Source organism: Castor canadensis, chromosome 3 (assembly GCF_047511655.1).
Source record: "Castor canadensis chromosome 3, mCasCan1.hap1v2, whole genome shotgun sequence".
Taxonomy (NCBI): Eukaryota; Metazoa; Chordata; class Mammalia; order Rodentia; family Castoridae; genus Castor; species Castor canadensis.
Window position 1 is genome coordinate 78,028,935 of NC_133388.1, and position 14,388 is coordinate 78,043,322.

The 14,388-nt window shown below is 34.6% G+C and overlaps 1 long non-coding RNA gene across 2 annotated transcripts in view; it reads right to left on the bottom strand.

Annotated features, from left to right (window-relative positions):
- Nucleotides 1–1,774: 1,774 nt before the first annotated feature.
- LOC141421295 (uncharacterized) overlaps nt 1,775–14,388 on the bottom strand; it is a 271,813-nt gene continuing 259,199 nt past the window's right edge. Inside the window, exon 4 of one of the 2 annotated variants that reach the window (XR_012445904.1) lies at nt 1,775–3,187. This is a non-coding gene — a long non-coding RNA (uncharacterized lncRNA). Of the gene's footprint in view, nt 3,192–14,388 lie in introns of both variants that reach the window. The other variant, XR_012445903.1, reaches the window with a different exon arrangement.

The following is a 14,388-nucleotide window of genomic DNA, read 5'->3' on the forward strand; positions in this document are numbered from 1 at the left end:
TCAAACTCTGAATTAACTACAGCTTATTGGAAACAAAAAGACATCAAAAATTTCTCCAGCTGGGGGGCCTGTGGCTAATGCCTGTAATCCTAGCTACTCAGGAGTCAGCGATCAGGAGGATTGCGGTTTGAAACCAGTTGGGGCAAATAGTTCCAGGAGACTCTATTTCAAAGAAAAAAAAAAGTCACAAAAAAGGGCTGGTGGAGTGGCTCAGGGTATAGACTCTGAGTCCAAGCACCAGTAACGCTAAAAAAAAAAAAAAAATTCCAATATGTTTCCAAAACATTGCATGGAAAAATGAATTTAATAAATGATGCAATTTTGAAGAAAGTAGCTTTCAATTTTAGCAGCTATTAAGTTTAATAAGCACAGAGTACATGTTTAGCAATGAAACACAGCATAAATTGTAAGAGACTTTCTACATCTAAAGTTTAGTCAAGAAGAGCCACCATCCTTCCTAACCTTAATAATCAGAACAAGATAAGGTAAACCAACTCAAGATCAGTTTTGTTTTAATTCCTGCATAAATCAATTAAATGTTTAAATGAACCACAGAATGGTGAGCTCCCACAGAGGTTGAAGAATAAGAGCATGGTAAGTTACTTGCAATGGAAACAACCTTCCACACTTCATGAGCTCGCTGGAATTCATGACACCTGCTCCACCTATTGAGTCAGCCTTGTGGTGGGTGGGTGCTGAAAGGGAAAAGTGGGTGACAAATGCAATTTCCATGAACCAAAATAGGTTCTGGCACCTTTAGCTTATAAAGTTTTTTTTTCTTATTTAACATTTCTGAAGAAAATTTGGAATAAAATATTTACCATACAAAGTTTGTTCTTAGTATAAAAACACTTTTTAAAGCTATTTTTAGTTTTCTTGAAAATGTGATGGTTTTCTGATTTCTCTATCTTTTTTAAATTGCAGCCAGAACATAAGATCATCTTCTCCCTGAAGATGTACTTTCTACTTTTTAGTAAAGAACCATCAAACAGGTGACAAATCAGTGTTAAACAGGTCTTAAATCAGCCCAGAAACTGAAGTAAGTTATTTTCTGCCAAAAGTACAAGGACATCTGTTATCTCTTACCAATTCTTCATGTTCAAATCGCAATAGCAAAGCAAATTCTTAGCATCACATCTTAATCATTAACTTATGGATTAAAATATTAAAATTAAATATCACATATATTGGGGGCTTTGAGTTCCTCACCTTTTAAGATAAAGTCAAAGGCAAAGATTTATATTACAGTACCCATTTTAAGGGTCACCTGGGCTATCATTTAATTCACCTTCCATGTTATATTAATGACTTTCTATTCCCATTTTATTTTCAACTAAATATATAAAAACCATACAACCAAATCTCCCTTTCACAAATGTGACTTTAATTTGTGATGAAAAGTTATTGATTTAAAGTGTCAAGATGGTGCCATAGCTCAAGGGAAGGCTCTTTTGTTTTTATTGTTTGCTAGATGGGGGTCCCTTGTGACATTTACAAAAGTTCTTACAATGTATCAAATATATCATACTTGAATGCATCCCCTCCACAGCTCTAAGGGCAAGGTCTTACCTACTATGCATAAGGCCCTACCAAAGAGGGCGGGGGAGTAACAAGACAAAGAAACAAAATGTCATTAAAAAAAATCAGATTTACTTCTCTCTTCAAATTTGTCACTGATAATTCTATTAGCTAAAATTTTCTGCATGCATTAATTCATATTGTATATAAAAATTAATTATAAATGTATTAAACAATTGCTCAATAGCCATTTTTGAAAATTTCTAAAATAAAAATAAGTTCCATTCATCAAACATCTAAAGATAATTATAGCTTTAAAACAATAAGTATGTGCACAATGTTTTAGAAAAATTGAGATTCTCTCTTATATTACAACTTTTCAAATTATTTAATGTTTCTCCTTTTCCTAGTCATAGTCTAATAAATCTCTAAGCTTAACATTTAATGTTTAGTATCCTTTTCATTGTCCTACCATCCTCTATGCACATTTTTGTAAGAAACACAAAATGTTGGTATTTATAATTAGTTTTACGAATAATCTGTTTTCAAGCTGTGAAATTTCTTTTGAAAACTGCAATAACATCAAAACAATTCTTTATTTAATTGACTTAATGTTCTATGCCAGCACCATCAATTCCTTCATCAAGTTATGCTTTTTATATCTTTATCTGAAGAAGATGTGAGCAAAGAGAATGCTTTTCTGTTGTCCTCAAATACAGATAATGAATTCTTAGAACAAAAGAAGCTCTGGATGTTAACGCTGTGTTTTCCATATGAGAAGCCTGAAATCAGTAAATTTGTCACTCCTATGTGAATGTTTGAAGAAAATTTTAAATCACTTTTTAAATATAAAATAAAAACCTTATGTTGGAGTAAATATAAGATTCCTTAAGCAGATTTTCACTTGTAGTCAGTAATCTTTTCAATTCAAAAATTGAAGTCTAAATTTAGGGCAATGAACTACAATAATTTATTTAATTAGTCCTTCTTCGTCAGTTCTATTTTTTAACTCTGGAAACTGCTTTTGAAATAGATTTCTGCCCTATTTGTCATGTCTCCTCTCCAATATCACTTACTCCCTTTGAGTCAGATGAATCTTTCCCAGGTTTTCGACTTCTTCACTGTTTGATTTTTCACCATCATCATGACTATCACTCATCATTTTTAATTAATAATTTTGATTCCATTTCATACAATATGCATTTTTCTTATCTCATGCTGTTAGGAGCACAGCTTTCTTTCTTTCTTTCTTTCTTTAATTCTCTAAATGTTTATTCTGTCTCTTGAGTAAGTTTATTTTGTAGGAAAAACATTGCTGTGATCATTTAAAGAATTTTTCCCATTCTATTGGGAAACTAGAAATGCATGTTGGTGTGCCCACAGACTTCAAGGGTGCTGGATCATTAAGGCTGGTGCTATTACCCCTCTTCTCTTAGGAGGACCTTTTCTATCACTTATCTCTCTCTTTTGAGGTTATATGAACTTTTATTTCAAATATGTAGCTTGTTACATGACAAGAATGTAAAACATGACTGACTATGATCATGAAGTGCAACAGAAATTGTGATTCCAAGTCAGGTGAGATGATGCAAGCCCTGATAACAGCGCTTGGGAGGTGGAAGCAGGAGGATCCCCAGATTCAGGCCAATTTTGGATGCAGCACAGGACCCTATCTCAAAGGGGGGGAAAAAAAGAAAAGAAAATCATTATTTCAGAGCACTATTGTAAAATGCTTAACCCCTTGTAGAATTTTACAAATGCTAAGTGACATTGCTGGTGTGTTTACTCAAAGGGATAGCCAACACTTTTTAAATATTCAGGAAAAAATAAATAAGTTCACTTGATACTGCTATAAAACACAAAATAATGAAAATTTACGTTGCAGAACAGTAATCTGAACTTTCAGGAGATAAGAATCATTTGGCCTACTTACAGAATAGGACATACAGTTAGTTTATGTTTATAAAATCAATTTACGAAAGTGATTTCAAAATGTGTTCCTAGATTGTGAGTCCTCTTTATTTAGCTAAAAGAAAACGTAAATAAAAAGTTGTTGGCAGCAAAATTTGTAACAAATATTTCCAAATGGAGATTTAATTAATTGTAAAAGCAATGTTTGGATAGTCATTGCCAAAATAAATAAGCGTCACCAAGAACAAAAGCCTCCCATGTAATTTGCATTACATTAACTATTCTCATTTTCATCATTGATAATTCTTTACTAAGTATCCATTGTGCACACAGCATTAGCAGTACTCTGGTTGCCTCAGATGTTATAAACTATATTTTCTCAGATGGTCAAGAGAAAGGAATAGACCAAGGGGAAAGGGAGCAAGAGTTGAGTCTTCTGACTTTTCTTCCTGCTTAACTTAGAGCAATTGAGGATATTAAGATTCTAATTACAGTTTCACTTCTTTGAAAACAATGTGCATCCCTTAAATTTGGAGAAAAATCACACATTTTCTCAGAATTATGAGTTCTTTCGTCAGAGTTCTAGTCTAGAAACAGAATTCTCTTACAAGATATGTCTCTAAATTATACATATGTCTTACAAGATATGTCTCTAAATTATTACCTAAATATTCTTTTTTATTGTTTATTCATTTATTCATATGTGTATACATTGTTTGGGCCATCTCTTGCCCCCTGCCCCCTGCTACGCTCCCCCATCCCCCTTCCCTCTCGCTTCCAGGCAGAACATGTTCTGCCCTTTTCTCCAATTTTGTTGAAGGGAAAACATAAGAGATAAGAAGAAAGACATAGCACTTTTGCTAGTTTGAGATAAAGATAGCTATACAGAGAGATTCCTAGCATTGCTTCCATGCACATGTGTATTACAACCCATATTGGTTCATCTCTACCAGCCCTCTTCACTACTTCCTGGTCAACTTCCCATAGTGGCCTCTGTCAGTTTAAGATTACTTTATTTGCTCCTCTACAGTGGGCACATCAAACACTTTCAAGTTTTAGGTTTCCTTCCCTTTCCCTATTCCTCCTGTATGCATTCTACCCTTAGTGTGTGACCCATGTCCAACAATATTACTGCAATTGTTTTAGGATTATAATCCACATATGAAGGAGAACATGTGATTTTTGGTCTTCTGAGCCTGGCTAACTTCACTTAAGATGATGTTCTATAGTACCATGCATTTACTTGCAAATGACAAAATTTCATTCCCCTTTGTGTCTGAGTAAAATTCCATTGTGTACAAATACCATATTTTCTTAATCCATTCATCGGTCGTGGGGCATCTTGGCTGTTTCCATAACTTGGCTATTAGGAATAGCGCAGCAATAAACATGGGTGTGAAGGTGCCTTTGGAAAAACCTGAGTCACATTTCTTTGGGTGTATCCCTAGGAGTAGTATGGCTGAATCATAAAGCAGATCTATGTTTAGTTTTTTAAGAAGCCTCCATATTGTTTTCCAAGGTGGTTGTACTAGCTTACATTCCCACCAGCAGTGCATGAGGGTTCCTTTCCCCCCACATCCTTGCCAACATTTGTTGTTGGTGGTGGTCTTGACCACAACAGGAGTAAGGTGGAATCTTAGTGTGGTTTTGATTTGCATTTCCTTTATGGCCAGGGATGGTGAGTGTTTTCTCATGTGTTCTTAGCCATTTTGATTTCTTCCTTTGAATAAGTTCTGTTTAGTTCAATTGCCCACTTCTTTATTGGTTCCTTGATTTTGGGGGAGCTTAGCTTTTTGAGTTCCCTGTATATTCTGGTTATCTGTCCTTTGTCTAATGTAGAGACAGAGAATATTTTCTCCCACTCTGTGGGTGGTCTCTTCAGTTTAGAGACCATTTCTTTTGTTGTGCAGAAGCTCCTTAATTTCACTTAGTCCCATTTGCCCATCCTTTCTCTTAGTTGCTGGGCTGTTGGAATTCTACTCAGGAAATCCTTGCCTGTGCTTATTGCCTCCAGAGTATTCCCTGTTCTTTCCTGTACTAAATTCAGAGTTTTGGGTCTGATATTAACGTCCTTAATCCACTTTGTGTTGATACTAGTACAGTGTAATAGGCATGGATCTAGTTTCAGTTTTCTGTAGGCAGATAACCACTTTTTCCAGCAATATTTGTTGAAGAGGCTATCTATTTTCTTTTGTATGTTTTTGGTGCCTTATCAAAAATAAGGTGGGCATAGCTGTGTCAATTCATATCTGGGTCCTCTATTCTGTTCCACTGGGCTTCATATCTGTTTTTGTGCCAATACCATGCTGTTTTTATTGTTACTACTTTGTATTGTGATACCTCCAGCATTGTTTTTTTTGCTGATTATTGCCTTGACTATTCACAGTGTCTTGTGTTTCCAAATGAACTTTAGGGTGGATTTTTCAATGTCTGTGATGAATATCACTGGGATTTTGATGAGAATTGCTTTGAACATATAGATTGCTTTTGGTTGTATAGCCATTTTTACTATGCTGATTCTACCAATCCTTGAGCACGGGAGATCATTCCACCTTCTGAAGTTTTCTTCAATCTCTTTCTTCAGAGATTTGTAGGTCTCCTTGAAGAGGTCATTCACATCCTTTGTTAAGTTTACTTCTTCTAAGTATTTGATTTTTTTTTTTTGAGGCGATTGTAAATGGAATTTTTTCCTATATTCTTTCTCAATTTGCTCATTGTTGTTGTATAGAAAGGCTACTGATTTTTGTAAGTTGATTTTGTATCCTGCTACATTACTGAAGCTGTTTATGGTGTCTGGAGGTTTTTGGGTAGAGTTTTTGGGGTCTTTGATGTATAAGATCATGCTATCCACAAATAGGGATACTTTGACAGTTTCTTTACCTATTTGTATTCCTTTTATTATTCCTTCTTGCCTTATTGCTCTGACTAGGAATTCCAGGACTATGTTGAATAGGAGTGGGGAGAGTGGGCACCCTTGTCTCATTCCTGATTTTAGGGAAAATGGTTTCAGTTTTTCTCCATTAAGTATGATGTTGGCTATAAGTTTCTCATATATACCCTTTATAATGTTGAGGTACATTCCTTCTATTTCTAGTTTTATTAGAGCTTTTATCATGAATTAGTGTTGAATCTTATAAAAGGCTTTTTCTGCATCTATTGAGATGATCGAGTGGTTTTTGTCTTTGCTTCTATTAATGTGCTATATTACATTTATTGATTTGTGTATGCTGAACCATCCTTGCATCCCTGGGATGAAGCCAACTTGGTCATGGTGAGTGATCTTTCTGATATGTTGTTGGATTTGGTTTGCCTTATTTTATCGATGATTTTTGCATCTATGTTCATTAAGGACATCGGCCTTTAGTTCTCCTTTTTGGATGTGTCTTTGTCTGGTTTTGGGATGAGTGTAATACTGTCTTCACAGAATGAGTTAGGCAGTGTTCCTTCCTGTTCTATTTTTTGGAAAAGTTTAAGGAGAGTTGGTGTTAGTTCTTCTTTAAAGGTCTAATAGAATTCAGCAGAGAATCCATCAGGTCCTGGACTTCTCATTTTTGGCAGACTCTTTATTGTTGCTTCAATTTCATTTCATGTTAAAGATCTGTTTAGGTGGTTAATATCCTATTGGTTCAGTTTTGGATGGTCATAAGTATCTAGAAATTTGTCCATTTCTTCAAGATTTTCCAATTTATTTGAATATAGATCTCAAAGTAGTAGTCTCTAATGATTTCCTGGATTTCCTCCATGTTTGTTGTTATGTCCCCATTTGCATTTCTGATTTTATTGACTTGGGTCTTTTCCCTCCTCATTTTAGTCAGATTTGCCAGGGGTTTGTCAATCTTGTTTATTTTTTTAAAGAACCAGCTTTTTGTTTTGTTGAGTCGTTGAATTTTTTTTTTGTTTTTTTGTTCATTTGTTTGGTTGGTTTTGTTTTGTTTTTTGGTCTCTATTTCAATAATTTTGGCCCTTATTTTTATTTTTTCTCTCTTTCTGCTTGATTTTGGTTTTGCTTATTCTTGTTTTTCTAGGAGTTTGAGATCATTAGGTCATTTATTTGAGATCTTTCTGTCCTTTTAATATATGCAACCATGGCTATAAACTTTCCTCTCAGGATTGCCTTTTCTGTGTCCCATAGGTTCTTGTAGGTCGTATTTTCATTTTCATTAATTTCCAGGATCCTTTTCAGTTCCTCTTTTATTTCATTTACAGCCCACCAATCATTGAGCAATGTGTTATTCATCTTCCAGTTTGTGTATGTTCTGCTTTTGTTTTTGTTGTTGAGTTCTAGTTTCAATGCATTGTGATCAGGGAGAATGCAGGGGATTATTTCTATTTTCTTATATTTGATAAGGCTTGCTTTGTGCCCTAAGATATGATCAGTTTTGGAGAAAGTTCCATGGGCTGCTGAGAAGAATGTATATTTTGTGGATGTTCAATGAAATATTCTGTAGACATCAGTTAGGTCCTTTTGATCTATGGTGTGATTTAGTTCTAGAATTTCTTTATTCTTTGTTTGGATGACCTATCTATTGGTGATAGGGGGGGTATTAAAGTCTTCCACTACCACTGTGTTGGAGTCTATATGTGCTTTTAAGTCCTTAAGAGTATGTTTGATGAAATTGGGTGCGCTGACATTGGGTACATATAGTTTGGTAATTGTTATTACTTTTTGGTGTATTTCCCCTTTCGTTAGTATGAAGTGTTCTTCTTTATCTCATTTGATCAATGTAAGTTTGAAGTCTACTTTGTCTGATATAAGTATTGCTACTCCTGCCTGTTTTGGGGGCCCATTGGCTTGGTAAATCTTCTTCCAGCCTTTCACTCTAAGCCAGTGTTTGTTTCTGTCAATGAGATGGGTCTCCTATAAACAACAGATTGTTAGATCTTCTTATTTAATCCAGTTTGCCAAACAGTGTCTTTTTATGGGGGAGTTGAGTCTGTTGACATTCAGTGTTAATATTGATAGGTATGTGGTGATTCCTGACATTCAGTTGTTTTTGTTGTTTAAGAGCTTGATTGTGTGCAGCTGAATCAATACTGATCTCTGAGTCCTTATCTTTTCTTCTCCTGTGGTTTGATACTACTCGTCCTCTCATGGTTTTGTTTGCTTTCATCTTCTGTGTGCAGAATTCCTTCCAGAATCTTTTGTAGTGATGGCTTGCTGGTCACATATTGTTTTAGTTTCTGTTATCATGGAAGACTTTTACTGTTCCATCTATTTTGAATGATAGTTTTGCTGAGTACTGTATCCTAGGGTCTATATAAATATTTTTAATTTTGAAATAAATCTTAACTCTACTTCTGTCTCTATTTTACTCATAACGCTGTGTTTTAAAATTGTCATCTTAATGACTTTTCTCTTGTACCCTGGTACAAGAAGAAATGAAGTGTGTCTGGTATCACTTCATTTGTGAAGTGTACATCCGGTATTGAAATCTTATCAGATTCAAGCACATGGTTCTCTAATGAGATTGCTACCTAACTCTGGTATATTCCTCCTACATGTTTTTGATACATTTCACTGTAATGCTTCATGTATCAACTACAGTGTTTTATTATGAAGTTCTGTCAATCCCCCTTCATTCACATTTGACTCTCAAATAGTATATGGAAATAGTTAATAAATATTTTTAAGTTAAGCTTAAATGAAGTAATTTCAATGATAAAAGTTGAAAGACATACCACCATGCCATAATGAGAGCACTTTCTGACCCTACAGCTTATTGCTTAAAAAAGTAGCTTAAATTTGGTGGAAAGAAATAATCACAACATAATATATAACTGAATGAATGAGAAACTGTAGTGCCATACATCTAGAAGATATTTTTTGCCATTAAAAATCAGGTAGGGACACCAAAGGATGTGCTTCTCTTTTTACAAAACTTATCACAGAATGCCTCTTATAAAACAAAAGGTGATAATTTATGTGAATGAGAAATAAAACTTCACTACTTTATAAAGAAAACCCTAATAGCAGCCACAAGCATGGAATGATTTTAGAAGGATTTTTCACAGTAAGCATTTGCAGATGAGGTAAGACAGTCCTCCATGCTTCCAGGATTAGTGTATGCATCATGTGGACTCATGAAATAGCAAATAATATTGGTAAATCTAAAAATGTATTAATAGCTTATATGAAACCTCAGTTAATGAAACAAAGAAAAAACACCCTTTAAACCACAACTTAAAGGTGCTAGGGTTTCTTTGATGAACGAATTAGAATTTATATTGAAAAAGAGACAAAAATAAACCTAAAACAGTATTGGATACTAAGAGACAAGTATACCAGAGGGCAACAAACAAAACAACAACAACAAAAAAAAAAACAGGCACCAAAATACTGATGTTTCAGCAACACTTGGCTTAGAACCTTAAAAACATCCCAGTAATGAAAGTCTGGCAGTCAATGCTATAATCAACAAATATTATGCTTAGATTATGTGTTTTATTTATATATTTCATGCTTAATGCAATGCTTTCAAGTACTTTTAGTTTAAGTTTCATTCTGCTTCCAAGATGCTAATATTGTGCACCTTGAGGGACTTCCTTTTCTGAATGACTAGAGGTCCTGCCTCACTAACCCAAGACAGATTTGTTTGTGTGTGTGAGTGTGTGTGTGTGTGTGTGTGTGTGATTATAACTGTCCTGAGCCTTGGCTACATAAGAGCTATTCTTGGTGAATGATTCTCTAGTTTAAGAAAGTATGCAGTATGTCCACTGGAAATTGGTTCAAGACCTAGATCTAGAATATTAGATACCAAAATAAATTGAGTGTTATTAAATTACTAAATGACCTATTTTTTGAATCTCTATTTCTCAATGGGATTTAATGAAATCATTATAAGCAACCATAACAAAGTAAGAAGAGATCAGAGAACCACACATCTGCCCATTTCTGTCTCTTTTCTATTTTTTCCCTGAAGTTTCATTTCAAAAATAATTCCATTCCTTTACTTAATTAGTGTTTATGAGTCAGCATTCCCAAATATCCATCCATATAAGTTCAAAATTTGCCCTCATTTTCATTGATCTTATATCCTTGACAATAAAATAGCCCCCAATTTTATGCTTTCTTCCACATCAAAACCATTCCACAAATCATTCTTGACTTCTTTCCCTCATTACTTTAACCTTCGTACTCTCAGGCTGAGTATGTCACTCTGAAAGCTATTGATTCTGACAACATATGAATCCAGTTTTACTAAAACTACTTAAAATGATAGATTGTTTCCACTTTGTTCAATAAGCAATAATTATAAATAATTATAAAAACATAAGGTAGGATAAGTTAATATCCTATGAAGGATATATGCACATATTCTAGTGCCTTTTCCTCTTAAATTTACTGTGCAACATTTGGCTAACCTACAAACTTCTGTATATATCTAATGATCACCAAAAATAATGAGATCAACAATAATAACGAGAGCTTCTTCTAAGCAATAACTAATGAAAATGTGCCTGGAGAAAAATAAAGTGATGAATTTAAAAAAATATGTTGACTAGGTAGGTAAGAGTACAGTTGTTTGAGTTATGTTTAGATCAAAGCATAATTTTTTTGTAAGTAAAAAGAATGCTGTTTGAAGATATACTGCTACTGTTAGGTACCAATTTTCTTTCTATGCCATATGTTTTAGTTAACCATGTTAGTAAAATAATTCCACCAAACCAAAATGGATATTCATGAAATGTAGTGGACACATTCTGATATTCAATAGCAAGATGAAATCTACATTCTATGTCTATGCTTTTTTTTTTTTTTGCAATACTGGGATTTGAACTCATGGCCTCACACTTGCTAGGTATATGCTCTACCACTTGAGCCATGCTCCTAGTGCTTGGAATCTACATTCTAGAATCTTTTTTAAGTTGGTCATTAACAAATTAACTGTTGTATTTCAGTGACAAAATTGCTATGTTTTCTATGGAAAGAATGGCTAGAAAGCATTAATAGTACACCAAAGTTCATTTAGTAGGAAGATTTTAACAAGAATATGTCACTGTGAGAAAAATGAAATAAAAGCAAACAAAAGTAAAACCCTTGAACATACACAGAAGCCCTTCACTGCATTACCATGACACCAATTACAAAAATCGAAAAGAGTTAAAGTCCTGCCTCTAGCAGTGCTGTATCTAACATGTGCAAGCCTTGAATTGAGATTTTGCCTCTCTTCAACTATCATTGTGGGCTGACAAAACAAAAGTTCACAGAAAAAAAAACAGTATGACTTTGACAAAAGCATAGATTTTTGGTAATTCCATTCCTACATTTTGTACTCTGAAGCTCCTTTGTAACCTTGTGTTGCCAATGAGAATAGAATTTTCCCAGAGCAATAATGGTAGTTGAAGCAATATTACAAAAATAAAGAAGTCATTAGAATTAAGAAGGAGCTATTTCTAGCCAGCAGTTCTCTCAGCTCTGTAGCTGAGTTTGCACTCTGTTTGGCCATCAACCAAAACACTTCTTTTTCTAGAGATACAATATAGGGAGTTCTCTGTTTTGAGCAGAGACTTCCCAGAAAGCTTGCAGGGGTTTCTCAGGACTTTACTTGTAGGGATTGGGTAAAGAATCCCAGATAAATGCACATCAGGCAAGAAGAAACAAGAGAAAATGTGCTGTTAGCAGAGTGCTGGACTCTCAATAGATTCTTGAAATATTTCATCAATTCATAGAATCACTCCCATATATTACAGTCTATAGTCAATGTTACTTGCTGGGAATTTCTGTGTCTCTCTTTATTTTTAGTAATTAACACGACATTCAAATGAACAATTTGACCATGCTCACAATCATACACATGTTGATCTGCACTTGAGCTCAACCCAGGTCATTAACATTTCAATAATATTAAGAATATTTATAAGTACTAGTTTCGGTTTATAATATAATATACTATATTACTCATATATATAATACATATATTATTATTACACATATATTAATTATATTAAATATTCTGTTGCTTTCACATTGATGATATACATGATCACAAATCTTCCCCCCACCACGAACTATGCAAAATTTTTCTGAGAAGTTTCTGGAAAGCAAAAGAGCACAAAATAAAACCATCCTAAAACAAATCCCCACTATAAGGAGAAGGAACACTTTAGTTGAAGGAGTGTGAAAGATAAAAAGATAAAACTTCTTATAATTCCCCCTTCAATTTTTCCTGTGGACTGTTGCAAAAGAATGGAAGACAGAATGTGGACTTATAGAGTATGCTCTCTGAAATTTGTCCTGGGTCTAAAGAGCTAAGCAGAATAAGGAGTGACATTTACTGAGCATATATCACAAACAATGTACACACTTCATGAAGAATAATTTAGACACCCGGTATCTAGAAGGCCAACATGGGACTTACTTAAGTGGTTTTAAAAATCAAAGATATTAGGTTGAACTACGAGGAAATGCCATTTTTGTAGATACAAATGTTTGAATAATGACAGTTTTAAATGGTTTAACCTAATATTAAGTTGTTAACATCAATTCCAAGATAAGAGACTCAGACAATGAATGTTCAAACATACCAATGACCCTGGATTATTTTAAAATCCAAATTTTGGCCCCAGAAATTTTCCTGACCAAAAGAGATAAGCCAGTTTTCAGGTAGATCACTCCCCAAAGACAGTAGCCCAGAGCTCTGAAGAGTTATTCAGAGAGAGTCCTCTGCCATGATAGCAACTTGACATACTGCAAAACCAAACACATGTAAACCAAAGTTCTACTTCTTTTGTGCCAAAGGCAGTTTGCTAGGCTAAGCTAGCTGATCTCACAGCTGTGTGAAAGCTTTAGTAAGGACTTCAGAATAATTTATATTCTGCCAATAATTATTGTGAAAGTGCTGATTTAATTTTTAAAGGCAGGTCTTCAAGATTTAGCATAACTAAGCCTGAATTAGCATGTTTGCAAGGAGGACTAAGGCAAGCTGCTCACTACACGGGCCAATTCCGGCATAAAACCAACCCCCTTAGGTTTCCTACCACATGCTTGAGAGGCCTTTTCTCCATGGCAAAGTCAGAATATATCCTGTAGGCTGCCTATGCAGCAAGAGGCTGAAGCAGCATTTAAATTTGATCCTTGGAGCCAAGGGGGAATACAAAGCTTTTCCAATTTCAGGATAAGAGCTGGAATGAAATTCAGCTGATATCACTGTCATGCTTAGAGGAACTAAGAGGGAGACAAGCCCAAGAGGAGATAGTCACAACAAATAAGAACTCCAGATCTCTAAAATGAAAATCCACTGCCAAGTCCTCTTGTCTAGCAGTACACAGTGTTGTACACTCCTGGGAAGCTGAAGTTCTCCACAGATGGGCAATTGTGGAATGTGTTTTCCCTTCAAAGTACATTGGAAATGGACACTATCCTTTTAACTTTGCTTCTTTCCTTATAAATTTAAAGTGCATAATAAATTTCTTCATTTGCTAGGCACTATCCTGGACATTAGGTTCAGATCTCAGATATGTGAGGACTCTGAAATATTTTGCAAGAATTACATCAGTCTGGGAATGAAAATTCTGATAAGGGGTACAGATGTTAAGTTTATGCAAGTCAAACAGTTACCACACCTTTGAGGGAATTTGTAAGGATTTAATTTATACTAATGGAAGCAGATAAACAGCAGTTCAAGAATTTTGCTTTTTGCTTTAAGGAATATACACCTTGGTGTTTTTGTTTATATCTTCCCATCTCCTCCATCACTGTCCACCTAAACTCAGACTTTTTTCACTTTCACATCACTTAAAGAAAGATTTCTCAGCATAGTTGCTTTAAGCAGGTAGGTATCCACATGCTACTCTACTGCAACTGCCATTCTGAATGGCCCCATGTGTATCTCATAACGATTAAGAAACTGAACCACAGTGGAGACTTGGGCAGTAAAATTTTAGAAAGTAAAGTGAGTCCAAGAGTGTACATTAGATGTTCCTAAAACAATCCCCATGCTGACTGAAGTCATATACATT